Source organism: Chinchilla lanigera, unplaced genomic scaffold (assembly GCF_000276665.1).
Source record: "Chinchilla lanigera isolate Chin_1 unplaced genomic scaffold, ChiLan1.0 scaffold00001, whole genome shotgun sequence".
NCBI lineage: Eukaryota > Metazoa > Chordata > Mammalia > Rodentia > Chinchillidae > Chinchilla > Chinchilla lanigera.
In genome coordinates, this window is record NW_004955402.1 from 41,318,225 (window position 1) to 41,330,844 (window position 12,620).

The 12,620-nt window shown below is 38.5% G+C and overlaps 1 protein-coding gene and 1 pseudogene across 2 annotated transcripts in view; both read left to right on the top strand.

The window, feature by feature from the left end:
• The window catches only part of Wdr7 (WD repeat domain 7), a 365,823-nt gene that overhangs the window by 246,330 nt on the left and 106,873 nt on the right, over positions 1 to 12,620 (top strand). The window lies entirely within an intron of this gene.
• On the top strand, positions 3,975 to 5,900 carry LOC106147228 (annotated as a pseudogene).

Genomic DNA, 12,620 nt, shown 5'->3' on the forward strand with positions numbered 1-12,620 from the left:
GTGCCACTTTGAGTGGGGAATACATGCCACATAAACCACAGGCATTCATATTGATTTCATTCATCATCTTCTACCTATAGAAGATGCATTGATACCAAGTTATTACCAATAGTTAAAAGAAATTACTGTCATCAGAAGTAAAATGTCTGCATCTGTATAATTGTGTATATTCTATACTAAAACTGTAGCTATATTTACCTTGCTTGCTTTCCTCGATTGCCATCCTTTTCTGACTCAGCCTAAGCAGGGTTTTCTGCTTTTCACTGTACTGAAGCCTTTGCCATAGGTTACTAGGGACTTGCACAGAACTAAATCCAATTAGCAATTATCAGCCCTCGTCAGGGCGTTGGTAGTACATTATAATTCTACGTAGGCTAAAATGTGAAACTTTCTTTGCTTGGTGTCTGTGATATCTTCCTTTCCTATGATCTCCTACCTCATTGGCCACCTATCCTCTGACTTAGTATTTCTCTTCTCTTCAACCTATAAAAGTTCTTTTATACCTAAAATTCATCTCCTAGGTATCACATCCATTCCTATGGCTCCAATACCATCTGTACATAGGTGATTTCCAAATTTTTAATTCTGGCACTGGTTTTTACATCTGTCTTCAAATTTATATATCCAGTGACTTGCTGACATCTACTCTTAGGTGTTTGATCTGTGTATTCTTTGAAATGTCCAAAAACAACTGTCCCCCACTTTAAAACAAACCAAAACATTTCCACCTCTTCTGTGGTTACAAATTTTAGCAAATGTCATTGCCATTCACCTAATTGTTAATGCCAGAATTGTCAGAATCATATTTCCTTTCCGTCATGACTGTATCCACTCTCTAAGTTAACCCTGTCTGTTCTGTTCTTTAAACACGTTTCAATCCAGAGTCCAGACAACTCCCCCTCTCCTCTTGTAGTCGGAGTCACTGTCATCTCTTGCCTGGACCACTGCAGCAGCCCCACTGCACTCTTTTGTACACAGCACCCCGCTACTTTCTAAGTTGAAAGGCCGCTCTCATCTACATAACCCTCCACAAGTTTCTCCTGACCCTCAGAATAAAGGCCCACGTTACTTCCATGCCTCCAGGTCCTCCTGCCCTCCCCTCGTTCCCTGTCAGAGAACCACAGTGGACATGTTGCTGCCTCATTGCTGTCCCAGGCAGGTGTGTGTGGGAGAGGCCTTTTACATCTTCCTCAGAGTCCTTACGTGTCTATCACTTTCTAGACTCTTCGGCCACTTTACTTTGCTTCATGGTACGTAGTACCACGTCTGTTTGTTCCTTTTGTTCCTATGGCTCAGATGGAATGTTAGCTTCCTAAGAACACGATTTTGTTCACCTACTCTTAGAACAGTGCCTGGTACCTAATGGGTGTTTAGTTAAGTACTACTGTCTAAATAAAAGCATCACTCAGCTAACAGTACTGAAGCCAGGATTTAAACCCCCATGTTTTCTTATTTGCTTCCGTCTTATCCTCTGTCTTTCCCTCCCTCTCGTCTTCTTATTCAGGCTGCTCAGCCATCCTCCGCCTTCCAGGAAGAATCTATGGAAGCTTTTGGATTCCTCAATATTTAGTAGAGTAAGATTTTAAAAATACCTTTGACCCCATAAACATACACTTCTGTTAGTTTACTTCATTGTTGCTGGCCCTGAGACTATCAAGCAGTCAGCGCTTTTACCTTCCTAAGGTAATATGAATAAAAATTTTTAAATTAAAAGAGAAAACTATATACATTCACTGTATTCTTTTGTTTACTTATAAGAAGGTCAGACTATCTCATGATTTAATACATCACACCAAAAGCAAAATGAGAGTAAATCTTCCTATTTGACACAACTTAATTTGAAATTCAGTAGAACAGGGAAAAGAGTGTGCTATGAGTAAAAAAGAATTTGTATTTTCTCCTCTTCTGATTATGAGAAAGGACACAGCTAATTACTTTGAATTAGGATAGTTTTGATTAATACTGTACTGGACTTTTTGAATATCTTTTTACTTTTTAAATATCTTAAAATAATTGTTAAAATAATCCCTAATCTAGCAGAGTTCTTTTACGCTTTATAGTAAAAGAACTGAGGGCTTACTTTTTTGTTCCCTGCAGGAGGTAGAAAGTTTTAAAAAGTTTTTTAAAAATTACATTAATACAAAGCAACTAGTTAGAGAAATGTTTAATTATTTCATATTCATGAATAATGTAGAGTACATTGGTATTAGTTTTAATTGAAACAAGTACCTGTGTGAAGCAAAGGAATTCTAGATGGCACTCCGCCATTTTGGTTCTTTGATGGATATTAGCAAGTAGGAAAAGGCTTCATTCATTTGGTTACACTTTGAAATAAGTGGCCAATCATTATTAATTCATTTTGCACTCATTGTAATGGCATAAATCATCATGAATTCATTTGGTTTAAAGTGCATATAATATGTTGTCCCATAGGAATTTCCTTGTAATTGAGCTATTAATTAAAGTATTTTTTTAGTGTGACCTTTTTTCCTTTCTCTACTATTCAGAGCCAAGAATGGTTAGTGGCCATTTCTTTATTCAGGATTTTCTTTTAAGTATGAGGAATGAGATTGTCATAAATAGACCTGTTGACTGGCATAGGCGCAACCAAAGCCCAAGAAAATGATGAGGTCTATTTTCTACTATTTTCTACCAGCAGTATAGTAGTTAAGAATAATCTCTGAGGGATCTGGAGAAATCTCTGAAAGACTGTGGTTTTATAAAAGTTCTAGCAAGAAAATTACCTTTTCCTTTGAAGAACATGTTTTAGCTTTGGCTTTGGTTTTAATGTCTACTTTTTAAACTCTTTGTACTGACTAATGGTTTCTCATCAGCATTGGTTGCCTTAAACTCCCAAGTTCCTGGCCACTGGCAAGCCGGTGCTGCACGATCAAGGCCTTCTTCCTTGCCTTATGCACCATGGTTGTCCCACCTTTCCATTCCTTGCCCTCTTCAGTTACCCTGTGCCTGCTGCCTGCTGGGGTAAAGGTACTGGAAGGCTTCTGAAACTTCCTGTGGGTAACTTCAGGATTCCTGTTTGGTCTTCAGGCTTTCAGAGAAGCATGGATGGGGAAACTGAGGCACATAATATTAAAAAAGAGATAAAAATTACAAATGGAAAGCTGGAAAAAAAAGTCCCTTCTTTGATAGCTTTTAAAATGGTCTTATTTAGTGCCACTCTGTAAATACAAATTGGGTTTTAAAAAAACTACAGAACTCATGTTCATGTCTTAGTAGGAGCTAAGAAATCAGTTGTGAGACAAAAGATGTAACTCTGATGTTCTGTTAAGGTATGTACCGTGTGTGCATGTGTGTGTGTGTGTGTGTGTGTGTGTGTAGGTGTAAGTAGCCACTGATTTACTTAGGGTTTTCTAATCAGAGGGAGGACTGTTTGTAGAACCCCAAGAGATGATGTCACTTCTTTGGCAACATGTCCAAACAGAACTTAGGACTCTGTTAACAGGCATTGCAATCTAGTAACAGCCGTCCTCGAGCTCACTTGGCTCGAGACGGTCAACAGCGAATGTGCTGAGTTGTTTCCCCACTTCGCAAGGCCACAGCCTCAGATCCCAGGTGCGGAAGTCTATGTGAAAGACTGAGGAGATGATTGACTCCATGCAGATGCTGCAGGCCACAGTGCAGGAACCATCCAACCATCTGGGACACCCCAGAGAAGGTCTCCTCAGGACTGACCACAACTGACATAGAAAAACCAAGGTACCCATGTGAAGTCTACCTAAGCCCAAATACCAATGGCACCAAAAAAACGAAAGATCCCAGGCAAGTCTCACCAGGCCCAGAGATTCCCAGTGTCTCTGAGCAGGTCTCCCCAGAGCCAAGCACAAAAAACCTAGAGAGCCAATGAAGTCCAGGGCAGGAAAACAAAAACACAGCCACGAGGCCCCGGGAACTCTGAGAAGCCCAGTTTATATTAACTTGACCTTGCCACCACTGGTAATAACTTCGCAGGGAGCTATGCTGAGATCCAGCCAGTGTAGTCAGTGCAGGCAACCAGCACATACTCATGGAGGCTTTCGTGCCAGTTTTCCTTGGCAGCCAACCCTTCTGTGGTCTCTTCTTCCCAAACACCTCCACGACCCACACCACCACCCAACAGGCTCTGATCGTAGAAGGAGATATCATGACATCACATTCTGAGACTTCCATCTTCTTTGAGGGCCTTTGGAATGAAGTTCGAGACCTGTGGTCTTTTGACAATAGGTTATCATCAGGAAATGGAAAGTTGAAGACCTGTGTACTGAATCACCTCAGTTGGAATTAGAAGAAGCCTTTAGGCTTTCTGAGCTAAATAAGGATTCTGAACTCTTAATTCATGCATTGTCTTGCATACAAGAATATTCTAAAATGCCTTGTCCAGGGAATAAATCCATCTACTGCAGACCTGCATACCTCTGGAGAAAGCTTTATTGTGCAAATGGCCATACTTTTTAAGCCAAATGTTTTGGCAGGTTTGCTTATTTTGCTGTCTGCACAGACTGAACAGGGGCACTTGGATGCCGGGTATATAAGTGAATCAACAATAAACTCTTGGTTCATAAGAAGTGCCACAAATTTGTCACAATTGAATGTGGGCAGCAGTTTTTGCCACCAGAACTCATGATACCAGTGGGTCAATCATTTATGGCTTCAGATCCTGCACAGACAGTAATCTGAAGTCCTGAGAGTTCGGACCAACTTGGTGAAGACAAGGAAGTAGTGAACACCAGAGAAAGTGGCAAAGCTTCATCCGGTTTAGGTCTTCGAGACTCTGATTTGCTCCAGGTGATAGGAAGAGGAGGTTGTGCAAAAGTACTGTTGGTTTGATTAAAAAAAAAAAAAAAAAAAAAAAGATCATATTTATGCAACGAAAGCTGTGAAAGAAGTGCTTGTCAGTATGGATCGGATACAGACAGAGAAGCACGTTTTGGAGCAGGCATCTAACCATCCTTTTCTTGTTGGACTGCATTCTCACTTTCAGACAGAAAGCAGACTGTTCTCTGTTCTAGACTATGCAAATGGAGGTGATATAAAGTTTCACATGCAGCAACAAAGAATACTTCCGAAGAACATGCCAGGTTTTACTCTGCAGAAATCAGTTTAGGATTCAGTTATCTGCCATGAGCAAGGGACACTTTATAGAAATTTGAAATTGGACAAGTTATTACTGGATACAGAAGAGCACATTAAACTTAGTGACTGTTGCATGCGTAAGGAAGGCCTACAGCCAGCAGATATGACCAGCACTTTTTGTGGTCTCCTGATTATCTTGCTCCAGAAATTATAGGAGGAGAAGATATGGTTTTGGTGTGGACTGGTAGACTGTCAGAGTACTAATGTTTAAGATGATGGTTGGAGAGTCACCATTTCATATATTTTTTTTTTTTTTTGGTTTTTCTCCGGTACTGGGAACCGAACTCATGACCTTGCGCTTGCCAGGCAGGCGCTTTTTGCCACTGAGCTAAATCCCCAGCCCCACCATTTCATATTGTTGAGAGCACCAATAACCCTGATCAAAACTCAGTCAATTATCTTTTGCAACTTATTTTGGAAAGAAAAATTCACCTACCACATTGTTTGTCTGTAAAAGCTACAAGTGTCTTGGAGAGGTTTTTTTGAACAAGGACTCAGAGGAATGATTGGGTTGTTATCATCGAACAGGATTTGCTGGTATTCAGGAGCATCCATTCTTTCAAAATATTGAAAAAAAAGCAGTTGGTACCTCCATTTATACCAAATATTTCTGGAGAATTCGGTTGGACGATTTTGATTCTCAGTTTAGTAATGAGCCTATCCAGCTTATTCCAGATGATAATAATGATGTGATAATGATTGATGGATGTGAATTTTCAGGTTTTGAGTACATCAGTCATCTTTCAGTGTATAAAGAAGAATGGGTCTGATCTATGCATTTGGCGATGCTGCCATTTAATGCATGGAAAAACTTGTTATCAGCCTGGATTCAATTAGCCATTTCATAATTGTCTAGAAGCTAATTTTAATTTCTGTTTTGTAGTTATATGTGTGTGTAATACTTTATGCTTACAGTCTATAATAGAGAATATTGAAATGATTTGACTTAAATAATGATGAGGCAATTGTTTGTTAACCAAATTTGTAAGTGCATTCCATTTGTTGAGTGCACATAGAGTGTGTAATTGTTTTTTGTTATTTGCAATACAGGACAATAACTTGTCTTTTAAGTAGAATGTCTTACCTATGCTTGTTTCTCTCTAAACTGTATTACCTCTACTTTTAGGTCCCAGTTTATATAGCCTTCAAGGAAACGCCAAATTAATAACAGTTTTGAATATGTGCAGAAAACACATTGTCATTTTAGCTCCTTAGTTAAGTTTCTTTCTTTTATTTAGTAAGATAGCACCTAAAATACATAGTAGAATTCATTTCAGGGCCTGGGTTCGTGAAAGTATTTTTATTAAAATTAGTGGTTAGCAATTTAACATTTAAAGAGTTGCCAGATACAGCATTCCTCTGCTTTGGTACCATTTTTTATGCAAAGCATTTGAAATAACCATCACCGTCTAAATAAGTCACAGTGGTACAATCTTAGTAAAATTTAATTTTAAATACACTACCTAGTTTTAAATTTAGAATGATTTAAAACTCACAGGTATTAAATAAATTTTCTTTTTATCTTTTTTTGGATGCCCCATTTCATTAGAAATGTAACTTTTCCCAAAGTTTGTTGTCATGTATTATCTTTGCTTCAGATAACTAAGTTTGAAAGTAATGAAAACATCAAAGGAAAATGTTTATATACATTCACATGTTCATTTGTAGGGTATATATGTTTCTCTTAATGCCTGGAGTTTGTTTTAAATCAAGAAGCAGTATTCACAACATAAACTTATAGCGAATTCTGCCATGTCAGAAATAATGTTTGTGTTCTTACTTTTAAATGTTGCTGTTTCCCATTAGGCATTTTAGAATGTAGAATAATCACATAGGGCATTTGTTTAAAATGTTTATTATTGAACTCACATCAGAATGCTTTTGGACCTTTGGACCTCGTTTTGAGAAACATTTTTTTCAAGTTATTCTTTTGTCCTCCAGTTAAATAGTAGAAAGTGTATTTGTAGTATAATTTAAGATGGTATAAGCAACAATTTACAACCTCATGAACATTTTTGAACAAATTTTAAATGAAGGACTGGGCTGGGGATGTAACTTAGTGACACGGCACCTGCCCGGCAAAGTGAGGCCCTGAGTTCCATTCCCAGTACAAAAAAAAAAAAAAAAAAAAAAGAATTAAATGAATGACTTTGTTAGATATCTTCCCCATTCCTCCAGCAAAATCTTACCAGTTTTCTATCAATGATACACAAATGATGAGCATTTTTCTTTTATTCATAGTGGTCTTTTGCTTTTAAAATTTTTAAGTAGTAAGATTTACCGTGTATATTTTATGTAGAATTGCATTATAAATGTTTTTAATTGTGTTCTATTTTTTGCAGTCTTTTAAGTGTCACACCAGTTCTTTTCATGCTATATAGAAATCCTCTCAAAATACTCATCAAGGGAATAAGGCAGTTTGCAGTCACAGTGGTTGGCGTTTTGGTGTTCTGGGAAATAATTTATCTTGCATAAGCCTGTGGTCAGGTCATTTTATGCATATGCAGCCTGTATTAAATTTCAAGTACCTTGTTCAGTGCCAGTACATTTACTTTATAAATTTGTTTTGTTTTGAATTTTGTTACATAGAAACAAACCATGCCTTGGTCCATATGTTGACCATGCCTTGGTCATCATAATGTAATCTCTATTTCTGTACCTTCTTTTTCATATTAAAAGCCTTTAAATAAAACATTTAATACACACACACACACACACACACACACACACAAATCAAAACTGCCTTTATTAGCAGTTGATGTAATTACCTGCATAGAATGTGCAAGTCTGCAGCAGGCTACAAGCACTGGTGAGTAAAGCAGGTTACAAGATACATTATCAGTATTTTAAAAACCGGTTATATGGGAGTCTGAAGCAGCCTGTGCAGCTTAGTGAGAAGCCAGTGGCTTTCTTCATCCAAAGCCTGAGCTCTGCACTGTGATGATGGAGCAACATAGAAGGGGGCTGCTGGTGTGATTTCAAAGAAAGAGGCTTCTCCTTCCTCACCCCAGCAAACTGTTCCACTAATTGGCGTGAGTCCTCTCCAGTTCGTATACTGCAGGGTATAGTAGTATTTGTTCCCAAGCTGGTCGGGGCTACATGCTCCTTCACCTCCTTTGACAGCATTCTCTACAAGGCACAGAACAAACTCTGAGCTAACACATGCTGGATGCTCAGTTCCCAGCATGAATCACTTGTGTGTGTTTTAATTGAATAAAGAAATGTGTTATTCTGTTTGTCTAAGGTGCTGTGGAGAACTGAAGGTACCACTATCAAGTTCAGTCCCTATTGCACAAGAAAGTTTAAAAAGAGAAAAATGAAATAGCAATATGAAAATGTTTATTATCAGATGAGCTCTGCTGAAAATTATGTGATGCTTGTAGAAATACATATGTATAGTTCTTTGTAGTTAATAAAGTGTTTTCATACAGTTGACTAAACAAATGTCATGTGCATTAGTAAATTGAGTCTGTGCTTTGTGATAAGGATAAATAAATGCTCTAGAATACAAGCTAATTAAGTCATAACATTAGAGCACGTGTGTGTGTGTGGGCGCGCACGCGTACACGCGCTGTTATAGGTTATGGGTTGTAGGATCTGTTAGCCATTATAACTAGCCAGATAATACAAAATTTTTAAGTGTTGGTATTTTTTATTGGCCAGTGTATGGTTAGGCAGTATTCATCTTGCCAAAGCAGCAAGTTATATTGTATTTGTGTGTCTTTATAATTCCAGAATAGCTAATTAGAAAGAAAACAAGCATGCTCTTACTAGTAGGTTTAAAAACCTGCATGTGAAGTTATTTTTCTCTCTTCTCCTTTTGAAGAGAAGACACATGGCCTGACAGAGCTGTAAAAACTGCCCTGCCAGAACAGTTGGGATCTTTACTTTATGTTGTCTAGAGACCATAATTTGAGCTAAAGAAGGAGAGATGCTGTAGTAGAATTTTACTTATGAGATCATTGAGAGAAATAGAAAGTGATTTAAGGCAAGGGTGGCAGGGCTGCAGAGACCCTGTATTTCCTGCCGAGCTACTATCCTCACTGTAAGTCATGGGTCACACTGTGTGGGAGGCAGCAGGTACTCTGGGGGCCTCTGCAGGCCAGGGCCTTCTGGAGAACCCTTGCTGACACCCCCTTTTTTTGTTGTTTCATCAAACGCTAAGTGATCACATCCTATAGGCCACATTTCCCATTTCATCAGAACAGTGATGAGAAATACCAAGAAGTCAGCCACTTACTGTTTATTTTTGCACTTAGGAAGAAACCTGTCAGAGTAGTGAGAAAGCTGCCTCTAGAGTTCTTAGCTCAGAGGCCCTTGGAAAGCAACAAGGTCCCTAGCATTGCCGTAGTGCTCCTACCTGTAATGAATACTGAAATGGCAGATTGCAGTGAAGGAAAATGATGATTGAAATGCTATAAAACATTGTACTTAGGATACTTTACTTCCCCTTTGCCATAAGAATATACCTCCAGGGAGCCCTATAGCTTAGATTGGAAGCCATAGTTGCTAGTGCTTCAGCAGATCTGCAGAGACCAGCAGTTGAGGTTTTTCTGCAGCTCTTAAAACTTTCTGCCAAATAAACAAGAAAGTGGTAGAGATTGTGGACATTTTGTAGCATCATTCTGACAAACTAGGGCAGGGAGCTACATTAGGAATGTGCATGCAGTGAAGGCAGATCTATATTTTAAGTCCACGGTATATGTAAAGCCCTGTGCAAATATGCACTGGTATATGAAACATAACTTCTACCCTTATGGAGCTGGCACACTACTAAGGAAAATGGAAGTGCATAGAAATCCTCATATTTAAAAATACTTGATGAGGGCTATGTAAGTGCTGACAGAAAACAGTGAACAGTGGATCAGTTTTTGCAAAAAGATGTTTGTTAAATCTTAGGATCTAAAAGAAAAATTTGGAGTACTATGTAATATATTTCATGGTTAAATATGAAAATATAATTTATAAATACACATCAAAGTATGAATTTCAGAATATTTTTTCAAGACTTTATGTATGCATTTCGTTGTTGTTGTAGTAGTGGTGGTACTGGGGATGAAAGGACCTGCTCACTGAGTTACATCCCTATCCCTTTTTAAAAACTTTTTTATATTGAGACAAGGCCTTACTAAGCCATTAAATTGCTCAGGTTGGGAGAAAACCTATGATCCTGCTTCAGCCTCCCAGAGTGCTGGGATGCAATCACCACACTTGTTTTCTGTGCACCTTCTTAGCTAATGCAAGTGTGGATAATCCAAGAACATGGCTTTCTTGAAATTTTTCTCCAGAATTTTGTGGCTGTGTCTGTGCCTTTAGTTTCCTAGGGAAAGGATTGTTGGCTTCCAACAGGTTCTTTTTTTAAAATCGGATTTTATTGGTATATTTTGGATATATATAATGATCACATTCATCATAGAGAATTTGTACCTGTACAATGATATAACTTGATTCTTTTTTTCCCATTCTCCTACCCACCTTTCAATCCCTCCTTTCCTCCCCATTTACAAAAGCTTTGTCTCCATTTTTTTATTTTCTCACTTTTAAAAAAATTTTTCCCTTCTTTCCTTCCCCCTCCCTCCTCCCTGACCTCCTCCCCATTTGAACATTGTCTTCCTAGTTCACAATAGCTAATATACATTTTGGTCCTTATTTACACTTTCAGTACCTCACACCAGAGAAACAGCATTCCAACAGATTCTTGAAGGGTTCCGTGGCTGAGAATCAAATCAGAACCACCAGTTTACAGAACATGTCCTCAGTCTCTGGGTTTAGCGTACCCTTCTCCTCTCTTCAGCTTGGCTTCAGTTCATTCTCACATAACAGTTGAGGCAAGATAAAAATGACTAAATACTTTTGTTTGTGGGATGTATTACATTAAAGTTGATATGTTGTGCTCTTAATTTGGAAAACACACAAATTCAACATGTTATCCATAACGAGCCCTGCTCACCATTTTCTGGGCTCTGTGTGCCGGGCACTTGGCAGTGCACTCCACAGGCAGAAATCCATTTCACACTCACGTTCTTCCTGAGAAGGGCTGCTCTTACCAGTATTTTATAGAGAAGGGAGCTGAGGCTCGGTGAGTTGCTTCCTAGGAAGCTGTTTAACTACCTATTAAACCTGACCTTGTGATCTCCTTTCTTAGTATGAACTGGATGTGTTGATTTTCTCTTTTTTTTTGGAATTTTATTTTTATTTTCTTAGTGCATTTTAGATATACATAATGATAACATTCATCATAGAGAATTATAAAAAGAAGAAGCAAGATATACCATACACAGGTACAAATTTCCTATGAACTGTTCTCTCTTTCCTTCAAAAAACAAAAAGCCTCTGCTAAATTACAACTTGCTTTTTTAAAATTTTGTTTGTTTTGTTTTAGTTTTTGTGTGTGGTTTGTTTTTGTTTTTGTTTTTGTTTTTTTTGAGACAGGATCTTACTATGTAGTTCAGGCTGGCGTTGAATTCAGTATGTAGCCCAGGCTGGCCTGGAACTCATGATGATTCACCTGCCTCAGCCTCCCAAGTGCTGGGATTAGAGGTGTGTGCCACCATGCCCACCCTTGGTTTTCATAATCCTTAATTTTCTTTTTCTGAATGTCAAAATGCCTTTTGAAGTAAATGGACACTTTTAGACGTATGCAATCTATGAGTATAATCTTCAACATAAAAGAATACATGTTAATTAAAACTTCGTTCATGCATCAGATTTAGAAATTGTACTCTTAAAAATTTAATAATCTTGTAGGAAGATACTACATACTTGGTGTCTTTACAGTATATCAATCAGTACATACAGCAGAATGTGGAGGGACATGGGTTACCAGGGAGGGAGACATTTGAACACTACACCTCCTATGTTCTCTATGTCAACTCAACGTTGCTATAATGAGAAGTGTTACTAATGGCAAGTGTTTCACACTGGAACTGTGTAAGATGCAGCAGGAAGATTATGAAATATATCACATTGTTTGAAACCCTTCTTTTTGTTTATTTTTGAGACAGAGGAGCACTGTGTTGCCCATGCTGGCTTGGTTCTGCTAGGCTCAAAGGATCCTCCTACCCCAGCCTTCATGGTAGCTGAGACCACAGGCACATGGCACCATGCCCTGTTATCTCCACTCCACTTTATAGAATGCTGAGTTGGAAGGAACACTGTTGGAAATTTAGGATCATGGATAGGATTAGAAGATAGCTTACATGGATTTAATCTGCAATTAAACACTGTAGTGGGTCGGAGATACAGCTCAGTGGCACAGCGCCTGCCTGTCGAGTGCAAAGTTATGAGTTCGATTCCCAATACCACACACACACACACACACACACACACACACACACACACACACACACAAACCCTTTAGAATATACCATAAAATATTTGTAGTCTAAATTTTTTCTCTTGGGGCTGGGGATTTAGCTCAGCGGCAAAAGCGCCTGCCTGGCAAGCGCAAGGTCGTGAGTTCAGTTCCCGGTACCGGAGAAAAACCAAAA